We start from the raw sequence: 25,499 nt of genomic DNA, 5'->3' as shown, positions 1-25,499 counted from the left end.
GTGCCCACATACATTCTTCCCCTCACTCCCTATACTGTGTCTGAATACATTCCCTCCCCTTGCCCCTCATACTATGTCTTTATAGATCCCCTCACTTAATATACTGTGTCTGCACACATCCCCTCCCTTACTCCCCATACTGTGTATGCACCCATCCTCCTCATTCTGTGTCCACATACATTCACTTCTTGCTCCTCATACTGTCTGCACCAATTCTCCCACTCACTGTACTGTTTCTCCTTCTTCTATTGTGTTTGCATCCATTTCTTCTTCGTTCACCTAACTGTGTCCTCAAATTTTACCTTCCCATCTACCCATTACAATAAATCTTCAATGTCTTCAGCCCACTGAAGCACTTACCACCAATATTGTTGGTGCCTCTGCAGCGCTGACGTGTGACGTCAGCAGCATGATCACATAACCTGATCACATTGCTGATGCCATCCTGACCCAGTAGTCAGAGATTCAATTGTACTAGCGTCTGATAGATTGACCACTGGTAGCTGTCACACTGCACTTTCTCTGAGCCGGCTGCCATCTGAGTACAATGCGATTCTTTTCCACGCCCTCATTAACTTGCAGTTTCAATTTTTTTTCCCAGCCACACTCAGATGGCACAAACATCAGTTTCATACCGTACTATTGGTAGAACAAATGTAAGGAAAATAACACAGATAGTTTACTGATCAATTGACCCACAATAGAACATTTTATAATGGCACAGAAGCAGTCAGCCACGGGCTATGCATAAGTATCAGGGTCAAGGCCAGCATTTAGAGGTTTGAATTGATGTTTAAATTAAGACTTGGTGGTTAAGGTAGTGGTGTAAGCCTTCTTTGCTGGGAGCCCTGATAGCTCATGCAACAGTTTTTTTTTTCCAGCCACACTCACTTGGGACAAACATAAGTTTCATAGAGTACTATTGGTAAAAATGTAGGGATAGTAATACAGTCAGGTGAGTGAAAGTAAGTGCAGGCTTGCCTGTCTAGGAGCCTTACTTCTACAGGCAGCACAAATGAAGGAGATCCAGCTGAATTCTCCACATTTCAAAAAAATATTGTCATACATCACTAAAGGGGCATCAATTTCCACAGAATAGAAACAATATAATAGGCTTCTGACACACCTTCCATTACAGGCTACCCACCAGATGGAGACCCAACTTTGAGTCTCCACATTTCAAAAATTATTGTCACACACCACTAAAATGGCATCAATTCCCACAGAGTAGAAGAAGTATAATAGTAGGGTTGATCGAATAGCTTCAGATAAGTGTTTTTCTGAAAAACTACAGGTCCTTCTCAAAAAATTAGCATATAGTGTTAAATTTCATTATTTCCCATAATGTAATGATTACAATTAAACTTTCATATATTATAGATTCATTATCCACCAACTGAAATTTGTCAGGTCTTTTATTGTTTTAATACTGATGATTTTGGCATACAACTCCTGATAACCCAAAAAACCTGTCTCAATAAATTAGCATATCAAGAAAAGGTTCTCTAAACGACCTATTACCCTAATCTTCTGAATCAACTAATTAACTCTAAACACATGCAAAAGATACCTGAGGCTTTTATAAACTCCCTGCCTGGTTCATTACTCAAAACCCCCATCATGGGTAAGACTAGCGACCTGACAGATGTCAAGAAGGCCATCATTGACACCCTCAAGCAAGAGGGTAAGACCCAGAAAGAAATTTCTCAACAAATAGGCTGTTCCCAGAGTGCTGTATCAAGGCACCTCAATGGTAAGTCTGTTGGAAGGAAACAATGTGGCAGAAAACGCTGTACAACGAGAAGAGGAGACCGGACCCTGAGGAAGATTGTGGAGAAGGACCGATTCCAGACCTTGGGGAACCTGAGGAAGCAGTGGACTGAGTCTGGTGTGGAAACATCCAGAGCCACCGTGCACAGGCGTGTGCAGGAAATGGGCTACAGGTGCCGCATTCCCCAGGTAAAGCCACTTTTGAACCATAAACAGCGGCAGAGGCGCCTGACCTGGGCTACAGAGAAGCAGCACTGGACTGTTGCTAAGTGGTCCCAAGTACTTTTTTCTGATGAAAGCAAATTTTGCATGTCATTCGGAAATCAAGGTGCCAGAGTCTGGAGGAAGACTGGGGAGAAGGAAATGCCAAAATGCCTGAAGTCCAGTGTCAAGTACCCACAGTCAGTGATGGTGTGGGGTGCCATGTCAGCTGCTGGTGTTGGTCCACTGTGTTTCATCAAGGGCAGGGTCAATGCAGCTAGCTATCAGGAGATTTTGGAGCACTTCATGCTTCCATCGGCTGAAATGCTTTATGGAGATGAAGATTTCATTTTTCAGCACGACCTGGCACCTGCTCACAGTGCCAAAACCACTGGTAAATGGTTTACTGACCATGGTATTACTGTGCTCAATTGGCCTGCCAACTCTCCTGACCTGAACCCCATAGAGAATCTGTGGGATATTGTGAAGAGAAAGTTGAGAGACGCAAGACCCAACACTCTGGATGAGCTTAAGGCCGCTATTGAAGCATCCTGGGCCTCCATAACATCTCAGCAGTGTCACAGGCTGATTGCCTCCATGCCACGCCGCATTGAAGCAGTCATTTCTGCCAAAGGATTCCCGACCAAGTATTGAGTGCATAACTGAACATTATTATTTGTTGGTTTTTTTGTTTGTTATTAAAAAACACTTTTATTTGATTGGATGGGTGAAATATGCTAATTTATTGAGACAGGTTTTTTGGGTTATCAGGAGTTGTATGCCAAAATCATCAGTATTAAAACAATAAAAGACCTGACAAATTTCAGTTGGTGGATAATGAATCTATAATATATGAAAGTTTAATTGTAATCATTACATTATGGTAAATAATGAAATTTAACACTATATGCTAATTTTTTGAGAAGGACCTGTATATCGCTTACCGAATAGCTGCAACAGTAACCTGGGTACCTGGAGCGCTCCCGATAATCAGCTGTTCGGTGCGCAGCTGCATGTGTCGTGGTTGTTTCACAGTCACAACACGTGCATGGAGAGCCTGTTTGTTGTGACTGTCACACAGCCGCGACACATGCAGCATAATAGGCCTCTGACACACCTTCTTCTACAGGCAACCCACCACATTGAGAACCAAATTGAAGTCTTCACATTTCAAAACATTGTTTGTAACACCAGCACCAGTAGCAACAGCAGGCACAGAAGCCATGACAAAGGTATCACAGACTACAGTAATGCGAGATAAATGCATGACACTAAAAATGACACCATCGCCTAAACTGTTCAGTCTGTGACTGGGGTGCAAAAGTCATTGTAGATCTATGACTTGTTCACTTTGCTGAAAGTTAGGTGGTCTATACTTTCAGAGGACAGCCAGATGTGCTTATCTGTCAGGACACCACCAGCAGCACTGAAGATATGTTCTGAGAGAACGCTGGCTGTGGAGCATTCCAAAACCTCCAAAGCGTGACAGGCAAGCTTTGCCACACTTCCAGTCTTGAAAAAAAAGCAAAAGGGTCCAAATTTCAATTGAGCTCCAGATACTCCAGGACAGGCCGGAGCGAGCCGCCCCCTCCCCCCCACGGCTAAGCGAAGGCCAGCATGACAATGGGTTGGAGAGGAGGGGGTGGGGCTGAAAGGGTTAACAGTATAGGGGGCGGGGGAGATAGTTGAAGAGAGGGTTAGGGAAGTGTCAGGGGGCGGGGGCCGGTCAGTTCCCGCTCACCAGCACTGAAAGCAGCAGCATGTCAGGTGTGGACGCTGTGCTGCAGAGCCTGAGGGCGGCTGCAGCCTCTCGGCCTTCCGGATGGCTGGAGGCGCAGGTGGCCCACCTGCTGGACGGCAGCGCCGGCGGCAGCGGATCCCCGCCGGCGGTCCCCCATCTTGATCGGCGGGCTCGGCGGACACGGCCCCCCGAGCGCCTATCGCCGGATCCTGGGCCTAGCGCCCCCCGCAGGCGTAGGAGCCCCTCCCGGGACCCTCCAGGCCGGGCACCGGTAAGAGCAGCGGCGAGTAGGCCCCGGCCTGGGAGGAATCCGACTGCCAGGGGGGGCGCAGCGGCGGTTGCTAGGCCCTCACCTCGTGGTGCGGTGGGGGCGGAGCCAAGACGCGCCGGGCAGCGCTTGGGGCCTAGAGCAGCGGGAGGCCGCGGCGGTGCCGGTTCCGCTGCGCGGTCTGCCTCGGCGGTGAGAGCGGGGCCCAGAGGAGCGGTGGATGGAAGCCGGGCGGGCGGCCCGAGGCAGGACGGCGCTGGGTCGGCCCCTACTACAGTGGCGGGGGGTCCCCCTGCTCCAGGGCCTTGGAGCGGACAGCCTCTTACGGCGGCCTGGACTGTGGCTGGCGCCGGTCAGCAAGATGTGCCCTCTCCGGTCCAGGCGGCGTCTCCCCCCATCGCGGGGAGTCCGAATCCAGTGTCCCACGGGCTAGCTGCGTCCGGGAGCAGCGGGTCTGACGGACACCTCCAAGGCACATCGTTGGACGGGTCGGTGGCGGATTGGGCCGTTCGTGGACGTCCGGATACCAGCACTCCGGCTGGAGGGACCACAGATCCCTTGCAGCCCGGTGAGTATGCGTCTGTGTCTCGTGCTTGTTCTTATGATGCTAGTGCGCCTGCGTTTAGTGGTGGTCAGGGAGCGCTTAGCGGCGTAGCTGCGGCAGGGGTAGCAGGCGGCGGTGAAGCGGCAGGGGTGCGGGAGCTTTTTGTTAATGTGCAGGACCTGCTAGCTAGATTGGATCGTGATGTGGCTCCGCAGGGTTTTTTGGGTGCTTGGTCTGGTGTAACACGGAGTCCGGTTAGTGCGGCAGCAGCGCAGGCCGAGGTTGCGGAGCCAGTTTCGGTTTCTGTGCAGACTGAGAAGGAGAAGGAGTGTAGGGTCCACTTAGATGATAGGGCGCACGGCGAGGTATACGTGTGTTTTGAGGGCCCGTTGGGGGCGCATCTTAAGAAAGAGGTCAGGGAAAAGATTAGTAAGGATGAGTACGTGGAAATTTTTTCACTGCTCCCCTTGGAGAAATTTAACATTGACAAGGGGAAGAAGGAGGATTTAAAAAAGGAGGAGGAAGAAAAGCGGCGTTGGCGTTTGATTCCCCAGACTTTTGCTAATTGGCTTCAAGCTTTTGCCATTTTGGCCAGTGTTATTGGCGAGAAGGCTCCAGAGAATTGCTCGGGGCTGTTTTGCTACATGGATTCCATCAGTGAGGCTCATAGGGTGTATGGCGGTCAGGCGTGGCTGAGATACGATGAGCAGTTTAGGCAGAGAAAAGCTGTGCGGCCGGCTATTAGGTGGGACCAGAAGGATATTGGTCTCTGGTTGCGCGTGATGGCGCAGTACAAGTTCGGCCATCCCTTTCAAGGGGGGGCCGGTGGGTCCGGCCATGGATCTCAGTCCGGTGCAGGGAGCTCCTCAGGCAACGCCGGTCAGGCAGGAGGACAGAAGTTGGGTGTCTGCTGGCAATTTAATGAGGGACAGTGCAAATTTGGAAGCAATTGTAGATTTAAACATTTGTGCTCCCACTGCAGTGGTTCCTCCCACGGAGCCGCAAAATGCTTTAAGAAGGGCAAGGCAAAAGCAGGTCCAGGTAATTCCCATGGGGGAGACTCCGGTGATGGTGGAAAGGATGGTCCCTTATCTAAGTAGGTACCCGGATAAGGAAAAGGCGGCACTGTTACTGTCCGGTTTTACGGAAGGTTTTGTTATTCCAGCACCTCCTTTTGTGGTTCCCGTTGTTAGGAAAAATCTGCATTCAGCCTTGTTACACTCTGAGGTGGTTTCAGAGAAGTTACGTAAAGAGGTGGCTTTGGGCCGCATGGCTGGCCCTTTTGACCATGCTCCATTTGAGGACTTAGTTGTTTCCCCTCTGGGGGTGGTCCCTAGGAAGGAAGCGGGAAAATTTCGCCTTATCCAGCACCTGTCGTATCCTAAGGGTAGGTCGGTGAACGACGGCATTGATCCTGATTTGTGCTCGGTGGTTTACGCATCGTTTGATGAAGCGGTAGCTTGGGTGCAGAGATGCGGAAAAGGTGCCCTGTTGGCAAAGACGGACATAGAAGCCGCTTTTCGATTGTTGCCGGTTCATCCGTCTAGCGTTAGACTTCTTGGATGTTTTTGGGAGAAAAAATTTTTTGTTGACAGATGTTTGCCCATGGGTTGTTCGCTGTCTTGTGCTCTGTTCGAGGCGTTTAGTTCCTTTTTGGAATGGGTGGTACGGGACGTGTCTGGTTGCGATGCGGTCCTACACTACCTAGACGATTTTTTGTGCATCGGCCCGGCGGGGTCCGATTGCTGTGCAAGGATTTTGAATGCGATTGAATGGGTGGCTTCGCGGTTCGGGGTCCCGCTGGCACCGGGTAAGACGGAAGGCCCGAGTACGTGCTTGTGTTTCTTAGGCATAGTCATCGATACCGTGCGGTGGGAGTTTCGTTTGCCTGAGGACAAATTGACGGGCCTACGGGAAGACGTTGTACGAACTGGTCGCCTGCGTAAGGTGCCTTTGCGAGACCTGCAATCTCTGCTCGGTAAGCTTAATTTCGCTTGTCGAGTCATGCCAATGGGGCGAGTTTTTTCTAGGAGGTTGGCTAGCGCTACGGCGGGAGTTAAGGCTCCTCACCATTTTGTGCGGTTATTAGCTGAGCACAAGGAGGATTTGGCAGTGTGGAGTGAGTTCCTGAAGTCATATAATGGTAGGTCGTTGTTTATGGCGGGCGTGATTGACAACGAGTCGTTGGAATTATTCACTGACGCAGCCGGAGGTTCGGGTTTTGGAGCATATTTCCAAGGGCAATGGTGCGCGGCAAAGTGGCCTGCGAGTTGGATTTCTACTGGTTTAGTTCGTAACATTGCTCTCCTGGAGATTTTCCCTATTTTGGTAGCGGTGCACTTGTGGCAAGATAATTTTCGGAACAGGCGTGTTCGTTTTCGTTGAGATAACATGGGGGTGGTTTGCGCGATTAATAGTTTGTCTGCATCTTCGCCGCCGGTGGTTTGCGTGTTACGGCGTTTGGTGCTGTTGTGTTTGAATTTGAACGCGCATGTCACAGCGTCGCATGTGCCGGGAGTTCATAACTCCATCGCTGACTCTCTTTCTCGTTTGCAGTTCGATCGTTTTCGGTCATTGGCCCCGGAGGCGGAGATGGTCGGTTTGGAGTGCCCTCCAGAACTTTGGCTAGCGGTGTCCGGGATGCTCAGGCATTGATTAAGGCGTCGTTGGCTCCCAGAACCTGGGAGGCTTATCAGGCAACTTGGCGGGAGTGGGAGTTTTTGCTAGCAGCGGAATCTGGTGGGTGGAGCTACCAGGATCAGATCGGGATCCTGTTGTCATGGTTGAGCCGGGTGGCATCAGCGGGTTGGTCTCCCGCAAAAGTGTCAAGAGTCATGGCGGCCCTGGCCTTTGGTTGCAAATTGCGGGGTCGGGACGATATCACCAAGTCCTTTTTGGTGCAGAGGGCCGTAAGAGGTTTTAGGCGGCGGCCCAGAGGAACAGATTCTAGGAGGCCGGTGTCTTTTAACGTTTTGGAAAAATTGGGCGAAGCATTGTCATCACTGTGTTCTTCGTTTTTTGAGCTTTGTTTATTTCGGCTGGCCTTTTCATTGGCCTTTTTTGGGGCCTTTAGAGTAGGAGAGTTGGTGGCACCAAACAAAAAAGGGCCGGGGGGATTATTGGCCAGGGACGTATTGTTGGCTGGGAGCCAGGTGGAGTTATGGTTGCGAAGGTCAAAGTCGGATCAGGAGGGGCGGGGCAGCAGAATTGTGGTGGGCTCAGTTGCGGGGTCCGTTATGTGTCCAGTCTCTTGCCTTAGCAACTTTTGGGGCCTGCAGCCTAAGCGGGATGGGGCATTGTTATGTCACCAGGATGGTTCCTGCTTGTCTCGATACCAGTTCACGGCGGTTTTCAAAAAGGCGATTTCCTCGGTGGGGTTGGATGGGGCTTGTTTCGCCCCTCACTCCTTCCGGATAGGTGCCACAACTGAAGCGGCAATTGGGGGATTGGAGGATTCCGCCATTCGTAGGATCGGTAGGTGGCGCTCCAACCGCTTTAGAAGTTATGTGCGGCCACAGGGGGTGGTCGATGGGGTTTTATAGGCTTTATGGAGCGTTTTGCTGCAGTAGGGGACAGTTGTTAAGTTTGTGTTTGTGTTCCAGGTCACCAAGGTTTATTGGTGTGGATTCTTGGACACTCGTACGTGCACTGGGGAGCTCTGCGAGCCGACGTTCGGACGGAGGGCAGGCAACTCGGATTTGATCGAAGCGTCGCAGGCATCCGGTGGCTCGGTTTTCGGGGTATGGCCTGGAATCGTGTGTTGCGGGAAATCCAGAACAGTGTGAGACTGGACAGAGCTCCCGACGTTTTGGTTTTGCACGTGGGGGGTAACGATCTTGGGGTCCGACCTTTTCGGGAGTTGGTTAGAGACATCAAACAGGACTGTTTACGTTTGTGGGTTTTGTACCCGGGATTGACTGTCGTCTGGTCCGAAATCGTGCCGCGGAAACGGTGGAAGCACATGCGGTCTTTGCAAAAAATTGATAAGGCCCGCATAAAGGTGAACAGGGCGGTGTCTGCCTTTGTGGTTAGGAATGGGGGTGCGGCGGTCAGACATTTTGAATTGGAATCTGGAAATGGGGAGTATTGGTTGGCGGACGGCGTGCATTTGAATGCTGTAGGAATGGATTTTTGGGCTCTCGGGTTACAGGAGGGCATTGAGAAGGCCATAGCTTTTCGGTCGGGTGGGGTCTCGGGCCTTTAAGGTTTTCAAAGGCCTCTCGTTGTGGCGGTTGGGGGGAGTCCTTGGAGTTGGTGGAAATTGGTTTGGGGGGTCCATAGGTATATGGCTCCTCTGTTCTGAAGTTTATTATGTTTTGGATCTGGTGATTGGTGGTGGGGAGTTGCGGCAGGGGTGGTCGGATCTCATGTTTTTACCGCGAACAGTGAACCCTCTTGCGGGGTTTTTGGTGCTCCCGAGCCAGGCTTACAACGGCTGGGAGTAAAATATGGTTTGAGTTATGTTCGCGGTATGGTTAAAATCACCAGATTCTTTTGGGCTCCAAGGACTTCCCCTAGTTTTGAAATGTATGCTTTTACATTAATTGTTAACCGTTGTTTTTGTTTAATAAACAGGCTGCTGTGGCCTACATAATTCCAAAGAAACTCTTGTCTCTGTCTTAATTGGGAGAAGGGGTTCGGGTGGTCGCGCTGGGGGAAAAAAGGTAAGGGATGGTAAGAGTGTCAGTAGGGGGTATCTCCCTCTTTCCCAAGAAGCTTCGACAATACCAGGGTCATGCACTATCCTCTCAAGTCGTTCACAACGTGTAAGACTTGTACTCTGTTCTGCTGGTGTATGGGCTGGTCTAAAAAATGTGTGAAATTACTTACAGAAATTGCTTATGCCACTTACACTGCTGCTGTTGCTGCCAATGTTTTTGTGATGACGCCTTGATGTTCCATGGGTTGGAAGTCTAGAACCACGATGCACACTGTGTACCTCACTCTTTCGATACTTCAGCATGCGCGCGCACCTTTCCAGGGGGGAAGCATCTGGCAACATTTACTCTTGTATCGTGGATCTAGCAGAGTGGCAACCCAGAAGTCAAAACTAATTCTAATCCTAAGAATACGGGCATCATGTTGAAGATAGTGCAGCAAGAAGGCGCTCATGTATCAGGGGATTCCATGAGGTCCAAGTCCATGGTGTGTTGATGGAGGGATAAAACTCAAGGTTGCTTCCTCCGTTCCCTTCCACCAACTATGGACAAAAGAGTGTGGGTTATTATCCTCTTCCTCTCCTGACTGCTGCGCGTCCATCACCTCTTCCTCATTGCCCTCCTCAATTTGTTCCTTGGCTCCTGCACCTTCACTAATTCACTAACAGTTTGTTTGGTACCAGAGCCCCCTCAATCCCATGGCACCCGCCTGTGCAATGACAGTCTGGAACTTAGAGCTATTGTTATCTCTTCAACATCATCCTCTGCTTCCAGCTCTTTCTCTGGGACCACCACCTCCTCATGCAGAGTATTCAAATTGTGCTCAAGCATGTAGATGACTGGAATAGTGATACTGATGAAGGCATCATCAGCGCTAATCATTTTAGTAGCCATTTCAAAACTGTGTAGAAGGGTGCAGAGGTCCTTCATCTGTGCCCACTCCGCAAGTGTGATTTGCACCACGTCCATAGTGCATTGGCCCTAGCTATGCGAAAGGACAGACTGCACCAGGGCAGCTGCCACAGTCGCTGCAACATGTGCAGAGTGGAATTCCACCATGTTGGAATATCACAAATTAAACAGGTAACCAATAGGCCAAAAGTCCTATGTAGTGATGCAAGTCGATGACCTGTGAGGTGCAATCATCAGAAGTGAGCACACAGCGACCGTGCTTTCTGCAGCATCACATAAAGTGGTGGAGAAATAGCTGTACCTCCAGGTTGAGGATGTGATCCATGCAAGGTACGTGTGTGAGGTTGCCCCAGCGTAGGGCTGCCACCAGGTTTGCACTGTTATTACACATGGCCTTCCCTGGCTCCAGATTCAGTAGAGACAGCCATTGCTCTAACTCAGCCTGGATAGCTGTACACAACTTTTGAGCTGTGTGACTACGCTCTCCAAGGCATATTAATTTAAACACTGCCTAAATGCAGTGATCCCTGGCTGCACAGTGTGGAGGTGGGGAGGATTCTCACTGTACTGTTGGAATGCGTGTCTCATTAAGGGAGAGGTTGAGGGTGAGGTGGAGGCACTAGAGGAGGTGGAGGAGGCAGAAGCAGTGGAGGAAATATTAGATAAAGAGACTTGTCCAGCAAGCCTTGGGGATTTGTGGAGCAGTCCGTTGACCACCTGCCTTCACAGCCACCTGAGTCACCCAGCGCCAAGTCATCGAGATGTAGCGCCTCTGCCCATGTTTCCTCTTCCAGGTGTCAGTTGTGAAATTCACTCTGGCAGACATAGATTTTTTCAGGGAACTGATGATGTTGTCTGCAACATGCTGGTGTAGTGCAGGCACATCTTTCTTAGAGAAGTAATGGCGACTGGGCAACTGTTACTAGATGACTGCGATGGCCATCAACTTTCAGAAACCATCTGTATCCACCAGGTGGAAAGACAGCGTTTCCATGGCCAACAGATTGAAGAAGGTGGAGTTCAAGCTCTTAACTTTGGCATGTGTAGGAGGAAACATTCTTTTATGTGACCACAACTGCGGGACCAATGGCTGTCTGCTGTGCTGAGAGAGATTGGAGTAGAGTGAAAAGGACAAACTGCTGGACTGTGATTGAGGTGCAGGCAGAGATGTTATGGTGGGCTGAGAAAGATTTGTTTTGCTCAGTGAAACAAAAACAGCAGGCATCTCGGCTTCCCTAACAGCTGACAGGCTCTCACTCACCCCGACTGTAGGGGGTGAACAAGTTGAATTTCTGAAGGTGGAGATCTGTGTGAGTACACTTGGCACAGTGAGGATTAGGAAGAAGCAGCAGATGTGGTTGATTTGATGGCCGGTGGTTGATGAGGCCCACTGGTCCACATTTTAGCACAGTGTGATTCCCAGACTAAGGCATGTTGATTGCTCATGTGCCATTTCATGCAAGTAGTAATCAAATTATTGCAATTTTTGTCTCTACTGACTCGCTTTTTGCAAAATTGACAGATATTGTGAGTTGGGTCATCAACCTCATCTTAATCCTCTCTGTACTCCCACTCCTTACCCTCAGAGTCATCCTCCTTCTCTTCCTGCCCTGACATCACAGTACAGTTCACGTGTGCCTTAGGTATTTGAATCTCACCCTGGGGTTTATCGTCTGCTGACGAAAGTCTGGATTCTGTTCGGACCCTACTTTGTCCGGCCCTTGATCCAACAGGAAAAAATGTTGAACATAGGTGCAGATGCTTTCCTCTTCTGGATTCTGTGAATATTTGGAGCAGACTTCTGATTTTCATGGAATATAATGCATGAACAGCTCTGCAGACTGGCCCATCTGTGGTTCACCACAGTCAGTTGAGCAGTTGAAAAGTTGTGACACGTGGAGAAACAAGGATAATTGGGGTGCCACCTCTGAGAATTGTACTGTGTGTGTGTGATGTTAAAGTGGAGGAAGAGGACGAAAGGTTATTTAAGGCAGAGCTTGCAATCCACTGGAGCACATTCTCTTTCTAACCCTCATCTACAAGGCGTACACTGTGTGGCTGCCAAAGAAAGGGAGTCAAGTAGCCGGTCCAATAACAGATGTTGTCATTTGCCTTTGCATAGGACAAGGCGGCATTTGTTCAGTAGAGCTTTCAGTAACATTACCACCAAACCCATGTACACGTGGAACACCAAGCCTATTCCCCCTTCCACCATGGCCCTGCTTTTTCCCACTCATTTGTATGTGCCCTCCCCCTCTTTTAACCAGCTGTTTCACAACCCTATGCCCAGACCAGTCAGTGATCTGTCACTAAATGAACAATCAGTATTTATTTTCTGAGATAGTGTGCCTGAACAACAATGTTAGCTCTAATGATTTTGATTAGCAAATGGGCTTCCTTGCTGAACCCCGCTATTAGCCCTAATGATTTTGTTTAGCAAAAGGGGCCTTTTGAGTCCTGACTGCAGCACAGTATTAGCCCAAATGATTTTGAGTAGGAAACTATTAGCACTAATGACTTTGATTAGCAAATGGGGTCTGCTGGCTGCACCCCAGTATTAGCCTAATGATTTTAATTAGCAAATGGGGCCTCCTGGCTGCACAACACTATTAGCCCTAACAATTTTGATTAGCAAATGGGGCCTCCTGGCTGCCCAATACTAGTAGCCCTAAAGAATTTGATTAGCAAATGGGGTCTCTTTGCTGCACTCCAATATTAGCCTTAACAATTTTGATCAGCAAATGGGGCCTCCTGAGTCCTGACTGCAACACAGCATTAGCCCAAATGATTTTGAGTAGGAAATGTAGACTCCTGGCTGCACAACACTATTAGCCCTAATGATTTTGATTAGCAAATGGGGCCTCCTGGCTGCACCACATTATTAGCCCAAATGATTTTTATTAGCAAATGTGGCCTCCTGGTTTGCTCAACAGTATTAGCCCTAGTGATTTTGATAGCAAATGGGGCTTCCTGAGTTCTGACTGCTGCACAGTTTTAGCCCAAATGATTTTGAGTAGGAAATGTGGACTCCAGCCTGCACAACACTATTAGCACTAACAATTTTGATTAGCAAATGGGGTCTCCTGACTGCATTAGCCCAAATGATTTTGATTAGCAAATGGGGCCTTCTGACTACTGCCTGCCACACAGTATTAGCCCAAATGATTTTGAGTAGTCAATGTGGACTCCTACCTGCACAACACTATTAGCACAATCTAGGTAGATGCTAGAAGGTTTATTTCACACAGGATAGGATCCTATCTAACAATATGACAACTTGCAGCAGTAGCAGCGGCTTTGCTGCGCTGTTACACTGAGAAAATTGTGCCAGCAAAACATGTCTGCTTTTTATATAGAGAGGGACATGTGACTTTGGAAGCCAATGACAGAAACGCTTGTGTCATGATGTTGCGTATGGCTTCTGCGCCCTGATTGGCTGCTGGAATTTGCACACATTAAGTTATTAAAAAGGAAAAAAAATTACCCACCGCCGCTCCTCTGGCCTATACATACCACCTCCCTTCATAAAACACATCCCCACTCATCATACAGAATCACTATCCTAGCCAAAGTCCTAACAAAAGTATTAGTGGAAACGCAATCATTTACCGAACTGTGACAGAATTTTGCCGACTATGAGAAAAAATACTCTGAAACTGAACACGAATCCGAATGTGCTACATGTGTGCTAAATTTGAGATTGATGATCGTTTACTGAACGAGTTCCCTCATATCTACTCGTCACCAACAACATAGATCACTACACATATAAACATCATAAATGCATGTCACATTGCACATTAATAATACACATATTCTTCAAGGGGGACGGGCATTTTGTCCATCTCCTTACATCTGCACAAACCCCTTAGACAGAATTCTGGCATATATCCAATAGTAAATGTCACTCGTATGTTTATATTTAGACATTAATAAAAAATTAATTCTATGAAACAAAAACTGTTCTTATCCCTTGACCTTTCCAACATCATGAACCCATGAGCAATGTTAATAATTACTGCTACCGGTTGATGAGCAGAAAATGAACTGGTGAATTGAAGGAACCTCTCCAATCACTTTGAAATTATATCACACAGCCTGTAACTCACCGCAGTGCCAGACATGCGGTCACTGTGTTAGAACGGCAATCCTGTTTATAGCAGGACAGGCAGCGTGCCAAGAGAGCTGTTACCCTAATGGTTTAATCACCTCTTCATGATCCATTTCTGTTAGCTTAGCTGTGAACTTTTCAGCTCTATGGACACAACGTCGAAAATTGTATGAACGTTCTGAGGAGGCTGAGACGTTGTGTTGGTATATTTTCACATGTAAGAAGCAAAATGTTTATCACATTTTGTATCAATTGTATGCTTTTGCAAAAAGGAATGCACTGAACCGTATTCCTATGGGTCCCCGAAAGCTAAATGAGTATGTAGAAACACCTAATCACCTACAGTTCTACTTCTTGTTACTACTTGTGTTCAACATAATTTGAAAGTACCGCCAAGTGCTCCTTTTTTACTTTCATGTTTTGGAGCAGTCAATGCCAATTTATTAATTTATTTGCCAACACAATACTCGAAGGGTTTAAGGGGAAACATTTTGGAGTGGCCTAATCAACTTAATCCAATTGAGAATATGTAGTCAGCCTTGAGGATTGCTGTTTACCAGAGGAAGCCATCTAACTTGAAGTAGTGGGAGCAGTTTTGCCTTAATGAATGGGCAAAAATCCCAGTGGTAAGATAGGGAAAGCTCATAGAGACTTATCCAAAGCGACTTGCAGCTATAATTGCCGCAAAAGGAGGCTCTACAAAGGACTGACTTTAGGGGGGGTGAATAGTTATGCACACTGAAGTTTTCAGTTATTTTGTCCTATTTGTTATTTGCTTCACAAGAAACAGAAAACCAAATGTTCACAGTTGTAGGCATGTTCTGTACATGAACTGATACACACTCTAAATAAAAGTGAAATTTCAGGTTGTGAGGTAGCAAAAGATGAAAAATACCAAAGGGGTGAATACATTGGCAAACCACACTGTATGTACTGAACATTGTCCAATGCCATGCCTCTATGAATGAAAGCCGGAGGCTGCTGGTAGGTATGGTTATAAATAGTGATGAGCGAACGTGCTCGCCACTACTATGCTCAGTGTACTCGGCGAGCAGCGAGCATTTCCGGGATTATTCAGCGGTAACTGGTGTCTCCACCCAGCGTTTTTGGCAGACTTTAGAGACCCAATCACGGTGCATGGATTGTCTGCCAGGCCATGAAAAGCCGCAGCCATCTTTGTTGTGGTCGTGCAGTGATTGGCTTGGCCGCATAGCATCATCCCGAGTATAAGAGACCTGGCGCCGCCCTGCTCGCCGCATTCTGCTCCGAATTCAGCGAGAGTAGGGAGAGCTGGTGCCAAGATAGGGTCAGAGTCGTGGTTTTTAGTTAGTGTAGGTATGCAACTCTTAAATCCACAACTCCTCAGAAACCAAAAGTCCTTTTTTGGGCTAATTCGTGGGTCCCGATATTGCAGTGCTAGGCAGGCAGGGCACAGCATATCCACATCAGTGCAAAGCCTGAAGGCACTGTATGTGCGTCCATTGCTACCTCTGCATACTTCCCAAAGCTCCATAACTGTCTGCTGCTGCAGTTGCTGCAGCTTCTTTACTATATACCTAGTTGGATTTTTTTTCTTCCAAAAACTCAACCCAAAAAACAAAAATATACAATCTGTTCTGTCAGACTGAGGCCTGTTGAAAAATCATAGTTTGTCAGGCATACGTAGCATAGTTGTGTGTGCTAGCCTTGTCACACTTTTTGTGTGTGTGTTTTAAATTCACTGAAAAGGCCTCTTATCTGCGTACTCCAACTTTGGGCATTGTAGGCCGGTGGACCCTTTTTTTGCTGTCTGAGACTCTAATTCTATACAGCACTATTTAGCTTTCAAAATTACAAAAAGGCCACATATTTGCCAGTGTGGTATTTCCGTGACAGCCCTCATATATCTGCATGCTCCAAGTTTTGTCATTGTAGACCGGTGTACCACTTTTTTTTGCTGTCTGTTACTCTAATTATATACAGCACTATTTTGCATTTAAAAAAAAAAAAACAGTCCACATTTTGTCCAGTGTGGTATTTCCATAACAGCCCTCATATATCTGCGTGCTCCAAGTTTGGTCATTGTAGGCCGATGGACACTTTTTTTGCTGTCTGATACTCTAATTCTATACAGCACTATTTTGCTTATAAAAAAATATATATATTTGTGTTGAGCATTTGAAATAGTGCAGTAGTCCATTTAAAATGGGCAAAGCAAGGGGCAAGGGACGGGGAAGTGGACATGATGATGATGGTGCATGCAGAGGACGAGGCCGTGGCCAAGGTGAAAGTGGGCAACAACAGAGACCCACATCTTCTCGCTCGACGTTCCTGTCACAGTTTCTAGGGGACCGTAGCACACTACTATTGAAGCCAGAGCAGTGTGAAATGGTTGTTGGTTGGATAGCGGATAATGCTTCCAGTCACTTAGCCACCACCGTCACCACCACCACCATGCCTTCCACACGTTCAAGTCTAAGTAGCCGTGAGTGTGGCCCGGATATTCCTCACCCTGATCCTCCTTCCTCCCACCATGCCAAGTGCCCTGAGAAAACTGATCCCACACATGGAGACTATGAAGAGCTGTTCAGTTTTCCATTTCAAGATTCTGAACTCTCGGCCGGTGAACTTGAAGTGGAGACAGATGAGATCGCATGTACAGATGCCCAAAGCTTTGACCAGCCCCGGTCACGTGAAGGTGGTGGTGGGAAAGTGTCAGAGGAGGTGGATGATGATGAGACACAATTGCCAGAAAGTCAGGAGGAGGAGCAGGGTGCTGATGTGGAAGACAAGGTGGTGGATGACATAGTGACTAACCCAACCTGGCAGAAGGACATGCAGAGCGAGGGCAGCAGCACACATGGGGAAGGAGGCATATCACCACAACAGCCAGGAATAAACAGTGTGGTGGCCACAGACAGAAGGCGTGCATCCGTTCCCCGTAACACCAACATGAGGAAAGTAGCCATTCCAACTGTTAGATCTTCCTGAGTCTGGTTATTTTTTAAAGACTCTGCCTATAACCCCAAACAGGCCATTTGCAGAACCTACCATGCGCAGATCAGCAGGGGTAGGAAAACAACCAGCCTGACCACCACCATCATGAACAGGCACATGGCAGCAAAGCACCCAACTTTGTGGGCCGAACCCCAGGCTCCTGGACCACTGCCTGCAGGTCACACCACTGCATCTTTGACTGTTTTGTGGAGAAGCTAATCCCGTGCATGTGAAGATGCCTTTAGCCCTGCACCTGTTGTGGCCCACAGTCAAGCAGCACCATCATCAAGCCCGTCCACGTCCTTGTCCTAGCACAGCCTTCAGTTGTCTATAACCCAGTCTTTGGAATGCAAGCTGAAATACCCCGGCAACGCCCCACAGGCCACAGTCCTAAATTCTAATATTTCTCTTCTTCTTGCGCTAGAAATGCTGCCTTTTAGGCTAGCTGAGAAAGAAGCTTTCTGCAACCTGATGGCGGTGGCAGTCCCAAGTTACTTGGTCCCCAGTCACCACTATTTCTTCCGGTGTGCGATACCGGCCTTACACCAGCATGTGTCCCACAACATTACCCGTGCCCTCAACAATGCGGTTACAGTGAATGTCCACCTAACCATGGACATGTGGACAAGTGCTTGTGGGCAGGGATGGTACATCTCACTGACGGCACACTGGGTTAACATAGTGGAAGCCGGGACCCAGTCGGACTTTGGGATGGAACACATCCTCCCCATGCTGAGGATTGCTGGCCCTACGTCAATCAGGGTTGCCGCCACAGTCTACAGCTCCTGCACCTCCTCCTCCTCTTCATCCTCCATCTCTGAAATCAAGACATGAGTCAAAAGCTGGAAGCACTGCCTCAGCCAAGCGGCAACAGGCTGTGCTGAAGCTAGTCTTCATGGGTGACAAACCGCACAATGCAGAAGGGTTGTGGACAGCGCTGAAAGAGCAGTCAGATGTTTAGATGACACCGCTGAACCTACAGCCAGGCATGGTCATGTGTGACAATGGACATAACCTGGTGGTCGCTCTGAGGCAAGGTGAGCTCACACACGTACCTTGCTTTGCCCATGTGCTTAACCTCGTGGTTCAACGTTTTTTGAAAAGCTACCTGGAGCTGCTGGATCTGCTAGTGAAAGTACACCATCTGTCTCCCCATGTTAGAAAGTCAGCTACTGCTTCAGCCGACCTTGCCATGCTTCAGCAGCATTTGCAGCTTCCAGCTCACCGGCTGGTGTGTGATGCCCCACGCGCTGGAACTCTACGCTCCTTATGTTGGAAAGGCTTTGTGAGCAGAAAAGGGCAGTTGTTGGCTACCAACATCAACAAGGCCGTCGATATTCAGTTCAGACTCCACACATAAGACCTCAGAAGTGGACATGGATGTCCGACATATGTACCATCCTCCAAAACTTTGAGGACTGCACCAAGATGGTGAGCAGCGATGACGCCATAATTAGCATCACCATCCCGCTTCTCAGCATTCTGAAAACCTCACTGCTCACAATTAAAGAGGATGCATTGCAGGCAGAGCACGAGGACATGGAGCAAGGAACAATACAGGGGGATTACACTCAGCCCAGCCTCAAGTCTTCTCATCGTGGATAGGTAGTCAATGAGGAGGAGGAGGAAGTACAGGAGCTACTTTCATGCGCTATAGACGGTACTACAAACACAGCTGTCATATCGTCTGTTCAGCCGGGATGGCCTGAGGACAGGGAGGAGGAGGATGAGTAAGAGGAGGACAGCATGGTCAGTCGTCCTGAACTACTTTGAAAATTCCCATGTGAGAACGCTGGCAGCAGACATCAGAGTTTGTTGTACAAACAAGGAGTTCAAGCGAGAGAGACAGAAGTGCAATCCAGCTCAGGCATGGGAACAATGGCAAAGTTCTGGGACAGTTTTCTCAGACCCTCCCATCAAGATGGCACAGAGGCAAGGGGTGCTGTCACAAGAAGTGCAATGTTTGAGAAGATGGTGAGGGAGTACAAATGTCCTCCATGATCGTACAAATGTCCTCCAGATCGTACAAATGTCCTCCATGATTCCTCTGTGCCTTTTAATTATTAGGTATCCAAGCTGGACACGTGGCATGAACTGGCTCTCTACGCCTTGGAGGTCCTGGCCTGCCCTGCTGCTAGCGTGTCAGAGTGGGTTTTTAGTGCCGCTGGTGGAATTATAACAGATAAGCGCATCCGCCTGTCAACTGAAAATGCTGACAGGCTGACTCTTATAAAAATGAACAAGGGCTGGATTGGGAAAGACTTCTGTACACCACCAAGTGAAAACAGCAAAACATAACCTCAAATACATTCTCTCTTTTGGGGAGGTGTATTCTCATGCACCTCTTCACAACCTCACATGAGTATACGCTTCTAGATTTGGTCTGTTTGTTGTTATCCTCCTCCTTATCCTCATCCTCATCATTCAGAACCACTACATGACCAGGGTGAATGTGCTATGTACTATTATAGGCAGGTGAATTTTGGGCACGGGGGCTGTGAAGGCACTATTTTGTTTAGTAAAAACAGGACCCCACATTGGGGAATTGGGCATTACATTACATTGGGCCTACTTCTTAAGTCTGTCTCCTGCAATGTGTCCTTTAACTGCCACTAGATGACCAGGGTGAACGTGCTCAGTACTGCTATAGGCCGGTAAATTGTGGGCAAGGGGCCTGCGATGGCACTAGTCTATTTTTAAAAAAGGTACCCCCATTGGGAAATTGTTTGACAGCTCATGCACTCCATTTTAAGCCTCTGTGACCCACACCACTACATTGTGCTTACTTCTTAACTCTGTCTCCTGCAATGTCTCTTGTTTAACTGCCCCCAGATCACCAGGGTGAATGTGCTTTGTACTGTTATAGGCCAGTGAAGTTTAGGCAAGGGGCCTGCGATGGCACTAGTCTGTTTTTAAAAAAGGTTCCCCGATTGGGCAATTGTTTGGCAGCTCATGCACTCCATTTTAAGCCTCAGTGACCCACACCACTACATTGTGTTTACTTCTTAACTCTGTCTCCTGCAATGTCTCTTGTTTAACTGCCCCCAGATCACCAGGGTGAACATGCTCTGTACGGTGCATTTTGGGCAAGGGGGCTGTGATGGCACTATTTTAATTGTAAAGAAAGGACCCCACATTGGGGAAATGGCCACTGCATTACATTGGGCTTACTTCTTAAATCTGTCTCCTGCAGTGTGTCCTTCACCAGCCACTAGATCACCAGGGTGGACATGCTCTGTATGGTGCATTTTGGGCAAAGGGGCTGTGATGACACTATTTTAATGTGTAAAGAAAGGACCCCACATTGGGGAATTGGGCATTACATTACATTTGGCCTACCTCTTAAGTCTGTCTCTTGCAATGTGTCCTTTAACTGCCACTAGATGACCAGGGTGAACGTGCTCAGTACTGTTATAGGCTGGTGAATTCTGGGCAAGGGGGTTGTGATGGCACTAGTCTATTTTTAAAAAAGGTACCCCCATTGGGGAATTGTTTGACAGCTCATGCACTTCATTACAAGTCTCAGAGACACACACCACTACATTGGGCTTACTTCTTGCAATGTCTCTTGTTTAACTGCCACTAGATCACCAGGGTGAACGTGCTTTGTACTGTTATAGGCCTGTGAAGTTTAGGCAAGGAGCCTGCAATGGCACTAGTATAATATTTAAAAAGGTACCCCACATTGGTGAAACCACATCCTTGTTGGCAAAGACTTCATAACATTTGTGTACCTTAAAGAACTCCCTTAAAAAGCTCCTTTTTGTGTTGCCTGGTTGCTCACATTGGACACAATACACTTCAGATAAATTTGATAAAGCAATGCCGTTAGTTTGGCTCAGTAGTTCATTAAAAATATAGCTTTGTCCACTATATTAGTTTGTCTCCTTGAGAGAAGCGTGGGGACCCTTGACGCGGGTTACGAGCTTGCGTATTTTGGCCAAAGTATAAACTAATACCTCACAAATTTTTTTTATTTTTTTTGTGTTTTTTGCACTTTTTTTCAGGGTACAGTTGGGCCCATTTTTGTCTTGTAAACTGTGGTGTCTGTTCACATGGGGTGCATTTGGATAGCGCTGTGCGGGCCCGCCTGATCTAATAGAAGGGTGTCACTATTAGGCTTGCCTGGATGCTGTGCATCTCCATTGTGTGAACAGCGCCACATACAAGTCTTTTATGTGCAGCAATGTGCCAAGCAGCCACCCCCTCCATTAGCTTGGTAGGTTGAGAGTGGCTGCCTCATCGGTTATGCTGCACCTGTGTAGTCTCCATCTTAACCACATGGGTCCACTGCATCCAGTGCATTTGTTTAGAGGCTTAGGCAGGTAAGCATCTCTGCCTCGTTTTGCTGTTTTTTCTTTCTCTCCTTGAGAGCCATAACTTTGGCTGCCTCAAATGTACAAATGGCGAATATACAAATGGCGATTTGTAACCAGGATTTAAATACTGTATACCCAATGCATTCAGACAATCACATAGCTGCATTTCTTGTAAAACATTTACACATGTGACAGACAATGCTCATAGTGACACAATCTTGATAAATGTTTGTTTATTCACTTCACAAATCATTCTAAGCCTCTACATGTTTGCTGTTTGTCATTGTAAATATTAAGGTTTACTGAAACTATGCCGGTGGTGGTTTGATCTAAATCCTTGTGGCTTTTATTTTCTAGGGGTTTATAGCCCCTCGTCTGATGACTCCATGATATCTCAGTTTCATCCAACCTTGAAAAGTGGCCACTTGAAAGTCTGGGTGAAACTAGAGTTACTACATAGTGTAAATCACTATATAAGACCAGAGAAACATGACTTAGACAGATGCCAAAACTGGGGTACCTGTACATGTTCAGTGTGCTGATACCTGCATAATTGGGGACGCCCATGCAGTGTAGGTAATCTCCCAGGGGTTCTCTGTCTTGGTGTTGCTTCTCTGATATTCCAGATGGATGATGTTTAAAAGCCTCTTGGTGATGATCTAAGTAAACTGTATGTAGTTAATCTTCAAATATACGTAATCACTATATTTATTTAATCCTTATATGTACTTATTAACCTGTGTGTGTTAACATATACAAAAGTGTACGCACTCACACTATTCAATCATACTATTCCTTGAATTTTGTAGTTTGCATTAAAATTGCATTGTATTGCAAGTATCAGCCTTTTTTAAAGCTGTATCTGAACCTTAGTGTTAAAAACATGGCAAATAAAATTGCCAAATTCTCCTGTAAATAATTGTGCAAAGAGGGAACCATCATACCATTAAAAAATACAAGTGGATTTTCATGGGCCCATCCAGTTTGTGGGTTCAAAGGCGTAATGGGGTGAATATGACTGACTATACAGCAGGGCTCACCTTGCTGCCAATATGTAAAACAAAGGAGTACGGGAGTACAAAATGCGTATTGTGAAGTGGATTTTCATGGGCGCATCCAGTATGTGGGTTCAAAAGCTTATTGAGGTGCATATGAATTGGTAGCAGGGCAGGCCTCAAATTCAATGCAACACTTTTTCAGGAGTCCCCCCTGAACATCTTATGACAGGGGTATTATGGTGCATCGTAATTCTTGGCAGCCCATCCACTCACAGCATAGGCTACGACAGCTTAGGAGACCCACTGTTTCATAATGGCCCTTTAAGAAGATTAATGCCGCCTGATGCACCAGTAAAAATAGGCTCTGTGACTTTAAGAGTCCTTCCTTCATAAATGAAACTAGATGTGTCTGCTTATGTGTCACACACCACATGGGCAGCTAGGGTTGTTAAATGTTACAATGACATTTCCCAGTGAATGCATTTGTAGTGGTTGAAAGCAATGTTAAAGTTGAAAAACGCTTAAAAAACGTTGCGTCTGAACTAAACCTAATTGGGAGAGGAAATTTTCGGTCTGGGGTTAAACATTTGGCCTTACAGGCAAGTCATTAACCTGCAAAGGATGTACCTTGACATATTTCCGAGCAAAACCCGTTTTGGTTTCGTTTTAATGTGTTTTTGTGGCACCATGAAAAATGGCATGAATCTCGGAAAAAATTGATTAAAGCTGTGACCTAGGAGTCAAGAATGCTTCCAGGGGCGATCCCCATGATGTCCCTGTGTCATTCGAGCAGTGTTTCCATCATTTTCAGACGTTTTTAGACCTTACAAGGACCCCCGGGGGGGATTACGGTAAAAATACTCGGGTCTCCCATAGATTTACATTGGGCTCGTTGTTCTGGCCGAGTACCCGAGTATTCCAATCTGCTCGACCCGAGCAACGAGCACCCGAGCCCACTCATCACTAGTTATAAACCTACAATTTTAAATGTGCAGGTAGATACCAGCACTAATTAAAAGCACTCTTGGGTCTAATAGAGGCATGTTTAGAATAATAGGACTCATTAGACAAGTGTCACCTTTCTGTAGTTGATGGCCACACATGAATTGGCCAATTTATGCGCTAAGAATCTTAATTTATTGTAAGTACTATTTATTTTCATAGTGCATTTTATTCAGCAACAATGTAGTTTCTTGATCCTTACAGAGTGCTGCAGTGTTCCTCCTTTGTTTTAAAAGGCTATACAGTCATTGCAGCTTGCACCTGTTCACACTAGATGGATAGATAGAGGGATAGATAGATAGATAGATAGATAGATAGATAGATAGATAGATAGATAGATAGATAGATAGATAGATAGATAGATAGATAGATAGAAACATTACATGCAAAAATTGAGTAAACGTCTATTGTCAAAATTAATGTTGACAAAAAAGTAAATAAAACATGGTTTAAAGTCCCACAGAATAGAAGTGTGTCTTTCGAGTCTAGCACTACAAATGCAACCTAGAAAGAAAAGAACAGAAAATATGGCTTTTACCGTACAATAGTCACACGCTGGCCATGTTTGTGTCGATTTGGAGATTAAACTCCAGAAACTCCACAGCCTGCTGTTAAGGACAGGCAGTACAGAAGAAATCAGTAAAACACATTTTTCCGAAATGTATCTTGGGCTTTCCTTTGTCCTTGGAGAATAAGGACAGCTCAGACTTTTCCTATCTCTTTTATTTTGGAACAACTGGAGACAATGTAATATACATTTAAATTGCTTTTGTGTCGCACCAACTGGTTTGGCTCCTATAACAAAATAAAAAAAATCTCGGCCCCTTTGAAGGGCCTTTTGGATGAATGAGTGGAACACTGTGTACCAACTGCAGATAAAAACAATTGAACATATTTCTGTATGCCAATGGTCTGCTTTTTTCTAAATTGTCTGAAGAAAGGAAAATGTGAGTGTATGTCATTGTATACTATATATTATATAATTTAAAATGATGGATTTATAGGCCTTTGAAAATCTAGCTTTGCGTTTATACTAAGTAAAGGCATCTCAGTAGTTTTCTTAAAAGGGAATAACCAAATATATTGGCAACAGGTTTATTTTGATAATTTTATTGGCTCTCCATTAACATTATATTAATCCAATGTAAAGCTTGTTAAAAAAATGTTTCATTACTACAAGAAATGAGCGGATCTATTGGAATTCGACTTCGATGACTTCTCTGAATTTTTCACAAATATTTTCAAATCACGGCAAATAAATTTGCCCAAATCTCAATAATGGTAAGCTTGTAATTGCTAGTAGATACATGAGGGGAAGAGGATACAGAGAAAAAGAAAGGACCCTGCTGACCACAAGAGTTTATATTTTACAGGCGAGAGAGAAAGGACCACTCTGACCAAAAAGCTTACTATCTAGACAAGAGAGAGATTAACTGAGTGACTCTGAAGATGGAAACAGCTCTCCGGTACAAACTTTGCTCCTCTGAGAACTGGTGATCTGTGATAGCCCAAGTATTGACTTACCTATATAAGGTACGATAAATCTGTATGATGCCATAGCTGCATGATATTATAGGGAAGCCACACAGCAACGCAAAATGATGTTAGCACACTCTCTGATTCTTCAGCAGCCTAGAAATGGTGCTGGATGAAATATAATCTCAAGATTAGTGAGGATGAAAATAAATATGTTTACAATAAGCATCACACAATTGCAACTTTTTATGCATTATATTTTTATAGATTAGGCTAGATAGATTTATCGCCTTGGTACTATGAGTCCAGTTGGCCTTAATGAGGGTTTCTCAAATGGCGCTTTTCTATGAGTGGAAACTATAAAGAAAATATTTGTATATATATGGAGGTATATTTACATTTATATATGATATACAGTATGGTAAAATCATTACAGTTGTGGGTATGTTGTTTATAATATATTTTAATTAGCACTATTCTTAATCTATGTGGCCTTGTATTATGTCTCCTTTGGTACAATGGT

General features: G+C 46.4%; 1 long non-coding RNA gene across 1 annotated transcript in view; it reads right to left on the bottom strand.

Annotated features, from left to right (window-relative positions):
- Positions 1 to 25,499, bottom strand: part of LOC138674140 (uncharacterized) — a 73,233-nt gene that overhangs the window by 21,092 nt on the left and 26,642 nt on the right. The window contains exon 2 of the long non-coding RNA XR_011320505.1: positions 25,025 to 25,144. This is a non-coding gene — a long non-coding RNA (uncharacterized lncRNA). The remainder of the gene's footprint in view (positions 1 to 25,024; positions 25,145 to 25,499) is intronic.

This window comes from Ranitomeya imitator, chromosome 4 (genome assembly GCF_032444005.1).
Source record: "Ranitomeya imitator isolate aRanImi1 chromosome 4, aRanImi1.pri, whole genome shotgun sequence".
NCBI classification, from domain to species: Eukaryota; Metazoa; Chordata; class Amphibia; order Anura; family Dendrobatidae; genus Ranitomeya; species Ranitomeya imitator.
The sequence above is the reverse complement of the archived record's forward strand: the minus strand, read 5'-3'. Positions and strand labels throughout refer to the sequence as shown.